This window comes from Aquarana catesbeiana, linkage group LG09, assembly GCF_042186555.1.
Source record: "Aquarana catesbeiana isolate 2022-GZ linkage group LG09, ASM4218655v1, whole genome shotgun sequence".
NCBI lineage: Eukaryota > Metazoa > Chordata > Amphibia > Anura > Ranidae > Aquarana > Aquarana catesbeiana.
The window spans coordinates 322,031,758-322,037,757 of NC_133332.1; positions in this window are offsets into that span (position 1 = coordinate 322,031,758).

The window sequence follows — 6,000 nt, forward strand, 5'->3', positions numbered from 1 at the left end:
CACCACAGTACTTACCTGTCCTTCTATAGACTGAGAACAGAAAACACCACAGTACTTACCTCTCCTTCTATAGACTGAGAACAGAAAACACCACAGTACTTACCTGTCCTTCTATAGACTGAGAACAGAAAACACCACAGTACTTACCTGTCCTTCTATAGACTGAGAACAGAAAACACCACAGTACTTACCTGTCCTTCTATAGACTGAGAACAGAAAACACCACAGTACTTACCTGTCCTTCTATAGACTGAGAACAGAGCCAAACACCACAGTACTTACCTGTCCTTCTATAGACTGAGAACAGAGCCAAACACCTCAGTACTTACCTCTCCTTCTATAGACTGAGAACAGAAAACACCACAGTACTTACCTCTCCTTCTATAGACTGAGAACAGAGCCAAACACCACAGTACTTACCTGTCCTTCTATAGACTGAGAACAGAAAACACCACAGTACTTACCTGTCCTTCTATAGACTGAAAACAGAAAACACCACAGTACTTACCTGTCCTTCTATAGACTGAGAACAGAAAACACCACAGTACTTACCTGTCCTTCTATAGACTGAGAACAGAAAACACCACAGTACTTACCTCTCCTTCTATAGACTGAGAACAGAGCCAAACACCACAGTACTTACCTGTCCTTCTATAGACTGAGAACAGAGCCAAACACCACAGTACTTACCTGTCCTTCTATAGACTGAGAACAGAAAACACCACAGTACTTACCTCTCCTTCTATAGACTGAGAACAGAAAACACCACAGTACTTACCTGTCCTTCTATAGACTGAGAACAGAAAACACCACAGTACTTACCTGTCCTTCTATAGACTGAGAACAGAAAACACCACAGTACTTACCTGTCCTTCTATAGACTGAACACAGAGCCAAACACCACAGTACTTACCTCTCCTTCTATAGACTGAGAACAGAAAACACCACAGTACTTACCTGTCCTTCTATAGACTGAGAACAGAAAACACCACAGTACTTACCTGTCCTTCTATAGACTGAGAACAGAAAACACCACAGTACTTACCTGTCCTTCTATAGACTGAGAACAGAGCCAAACACCACAGTACTTACCTGTCCTTCTATAGACTGAGAACAGAGCCAAACACCACAGTACTTACCTGTCCTTCTATAGACTGAGAACAGAAAACACCACAGTACTTACCTCTCCTTCTATAGACTGAGAACAGAGCCAAACACCACAGTACTTACCTCTCCTTCTATAGACTGAGAACAGAGCCAAACACCACAGTACTTACCTGTCCTTCTATAGACTGAGAACAGAGCCAAACACCACAGTACTTACCTGTCCTTCTATAGACTGAGAACAGAGCCAAACACCACAGTACTTACCTGTCCTTCTATAGACTGAACACAGAGCCAAACACCACAGTACTTACCTGTCCTTCTATAGACTGAGAACAGAAAACACCACAGTACTTACCTCTCCTTCTATAGACTGAGAACAGAGCCAAACACCACAGTACTTACCTCTCCTTCTATAGACTGAGAACAGAGCCAAACACCACAGTACTTACCTGTCCTTCTACAGACTGAGAACAGAAAACACCACAGTACTTACCTGTCCTTCTATAGACTGAGAACAGAGCCAAACACCACAGTACTTACCTGTCCTTCTATAGACTGAGAACAGAAAACACCACAGTACTTACCTCTCCTTCTATAGACTGAGAACAGAAAACACCACAGTACTTACCTGTCCTTCTATAGACTGAGAACAGAAAACACCACAGTACTTACCTGTCCTTCTATAGACTGAACACAGAGCCAAACACCACAGTACTTACCTCTCCTTCTATAGACTGAGAACAGAAAACACCACAGTACTTACCTGTCCTTCTATAGACTGAGAACAGAAAACACCACAGTACTTACCTGTCCTTCTATAGACTGAGAACAGAGCCAAACACCACAGTACTTACCTCTCCTTCTATAGACTGAGAACAGAGCCAAACACCACAGTACTTACCTCTCCTTCTATAGACTGAGAACAGAAAACACCACAGTACTTACCTCTCCTTCTATAGACTGAGAACAGAAAACACCACAGTACTTACCTGTCCTTCTATAGACTGAGAACAGAAAACACCACAGTACTTACCTGTCCTTCTATAGACTGAGAACAGAGCCAAACACCACAGTACTTACCTGTCCTTCTATAGACTGAGAACAGAGCCAAACACCACAGTACTTACCTCTCCTTCTATAGACTGAGAACAGAAAACACCACAGTACTTACCTGTCCTTCTATAGACTGAGAACAGAAAACACCACAGTACTTACCTGTCCTTCTATAGACTGAGAACAGAAAACACCACAGTACTTACCTGTCCTTCTATAGACTGAAAACAGAAAACACCACAGTACTTACCTCTCCTTCTATAGACTGAGAACAGAAAACACCACAGTACTTACCTGTCCTTCTATAGACTGAGAACAGAAAACACCACAGTACTTACCTGTCCTTCTATAGACTGAGAACAGAGCCAAACACCACAGTACTTACCTGTCCTTCTATAGACTGAGAACAGAGCCAAACACCACAGTACTTACCTCTCCTTCTATAGACTGAGAACAGAAAACACCACAGTACTTACCTGTCCTTCTATAGACTGAGAACAGAAAACACCACAGTACTTACCTGTCCTTCTATAGACTGAGAACAGAAAACACCACAGTACTTACCTCTCCTTCTATAGACTGAGAACAGAAAACACCACAGTACTTACCTCTCCTTCTATAGACTGAGAACAGAAAACACCACAGTACTTACCTGTCCTTCTATAGACTGAGAACAGAAAACACCACAGTACTTACCTGTCCTTCTATAGACTGAGAACAGAGCCAAACACCACAGTACTTACCTGTCCTTCTATAGACTGAGAACAGAGCCAAACACCACAGTACTTACCTCTCCTTCTATAGACTGAGAACAGAAAACACCACAGTACTTACCTGTCCTTCTATAGACTGAGAACAGAAAACACCACAGTACTTACCTGTCCTTCTATAGACTGAGAACAGAAAACACCACAGTACTTACCTCTCCTTCTATAGACTGAGAACAGAGCCAAACACCACAGTACTTACCTCTCCTTCTATAGACTGAGAACAGAGCCAAACACCAAAGTACTTACCTGTCCTTCTATAGACTGAGAACAAAGCCAAACACCACAGTACTTACCTGTCCTTCTATAGACTGAGAACAGAGCCAAACACCACAGTACTTACCTGTCCTTCTATAGACTGAGAACAGAAAACACCACAGTACTTACCTGTCCTTCTATAGACTGAGAACAGAGCCAAACACCACAGTACTTACCTGTCCTTCTATAGACTGAGAACAGAAAACACCACAGTACTTACCTCTCCTTCTATAGACTGAGAACAGAAAACACCACAGTACTTACCTCTCCTTCTATAGACTGAGAACAGAAAACACCACAGTACTTACCTGTCCTTCTATAGACTGAGAACAGAAAACACCACAGTACTTACCTGTCCTTCTATAGACTGAAAACAGAGCCAAACACCACAGTACTTACCTGTCCTTCTATAGACTGAGAACAGAAAACACCACAGTACTTACCTGTCCTTCTATAGACTGAGAACAGAGCCAAACACCACAGTACTTACCTGTCCTTCTATAGTCTGAACACAGAGCCAAACACCACAGTACTTACCTGTCCTTCTATAGACTGAACACAGAGCCAAACACCACAGTACTTACCTGTCCTTCTATAGTCTGAACACAGAGCCAAACACCACAGTACTTACCTGTCCTTCTATAGACTGAACACAGAGCCAAACACCACAGTACTTACCTGTCCTTCTATAGACTGAGAACAGAAAACACCACAGTACTTACCTGTCCTTCTATAGACTGAGAACAGAAAACACCACAGTACTTACCTGTCCTTCTATAGACTGAAAACAGAGCCAAACACCACAGTACTTACCTGTCCTTCTATAGACTGAGAACAGAAAACACCACAGTACTTACCTGTCCTTCTATAGACTGAACACAGAGCCAAACACCACAGTACTTACCTGTCCTTCTATAGTCTGAACACAGAGCCAAACACCACAGTACTTACCTGTCCTTCTATAGACTGAAAACAGAGCCAAACACCGCAGTACTTACCTGTCCTTCTATAGACTGAGAACAGAGCCAAACACCGCAGTACTTACCTGTCCTTCTATAGACTGAGAACAGAGCCAAACACCGCAGTACTTACCTGTCCTTCTATAGACTGAGAACAGAGCCAAACACCACAGTACTTACCTGTCCTTCTATAGACTGAGAACAGAAAACACCACAGTACTTACCTGTCCTTCTATAGACTGAACACAGAGCCAAACACCACAGTACTTACCTGTCCTTCTATAGACTGAGAACAGAAAACACCACAGTACTTACCTGTCCTTCTATAGACTGAAAACAGAGCCAAACACCACAGTACTTACCTGTCCTTCTATAGACTGAGAACAGAAAACACCACAGTACTTACCTGTCCTTCTATAGACTGAACACAGAGCCAAACACCACAGTACTTACTTCTCCTTCTATAGACTGAGAACAGAAAACACCACAGTACTTACCTCTCCTTCTATAGACTGAGAACAGAAAACACCACAGTACTTACCTGTCCTTCTATAGTCTGAAAACAGAGCCAAACACCACAGTACTTACCTGTCCTTCTATAGACTGAGAACAGAAAACACCACAGTACTTACCTGTCCTTCTATAGACTGAGAACAGAGCCAAACACCACAGTACTTACCTGTCCTTCTATAGACTGAGAACAGAAAACACCACAGTACTTACCTCTCCTTCTATAGACTGAGAACAGAAAACACCACAGTACTTACCTCTCCTTCTATAGACTGAAAACAGAAAACACCACAGTACTTACCTGTCCTTCTATAGACTGAGAACAGAAAACACCACAGTACTTACCTGTCCTTCTATAGTCTGAAAACAGAGCCAAACACCACAGTACTTACCTGTCCTTCTATAGACTGAGAACAGAGCCAAACACCACAGTACTTACCTGTCCTTCTATAGACTGAGAACAGAAAACACCACAGTACTTACCTCTCCTTCTATAGACTGAGAACAGAAAACACCACAGTACTTACCTGTCCTTCTATAGACTGAGAACAGAAAACACCACAGTACTTACCTGTCCTTCTATAGACTGAGAACAGAAAACACCACAGTACTTACCTCTCCTTCTATAGACTGAGAACAGAAAACACCACAGTACTTACCTCTCCTTCTATAGACTGAGAACAGAAAACACCACAGTACTTACCTCTCCTTCTATAGACTGAGAACAGAAAACACCACAGTACTTACCTGTCCTTCTATAGACTGAAAACAGAGCCAAACACCACAGTACTTACCTGTCCTTCTATAGACTGAAAACAGAGCCAAACACCACAGTACTTACCTCTCCTTCTATAGACTGAGAACAGAAAACACCACAGTACTTACCTGTCCTTCTATAGACTGAGAACAGAAAACACCACAGTACTTACCTGTCCTTCTATAGACTGAGAACAGAAAACACCACAGTACTTACCTGTCCTTCTATAGACTGAGAACAGAAAACACCACAGTACTTACCTGTCCTTCTATAGACTGAGAACAGAAAACACCACAGTACTTACCTGTCCTTCTATAGACTGAGAACAGAGCCAAACACCACAGTACTTACCTCTCCTTCTATAGTACTTACCATTTCCCACCCTATCCCTAATTCATTCCATGTACATTGTTTTCCATCTCCAAGCCCAGATGAAGGGTGTGGTCTCTGGTCCCCAAAACGCGTTGCCTCTAGTCTTGTGAGCTGTCATAGATTGGAATAAATCTGGGTGACTGGTGACCTGTGATAAGCACCTTTCTCCTGTAGGGGGAGCTGTATAAACCCTTCTGTGAATGATTATCATATACTG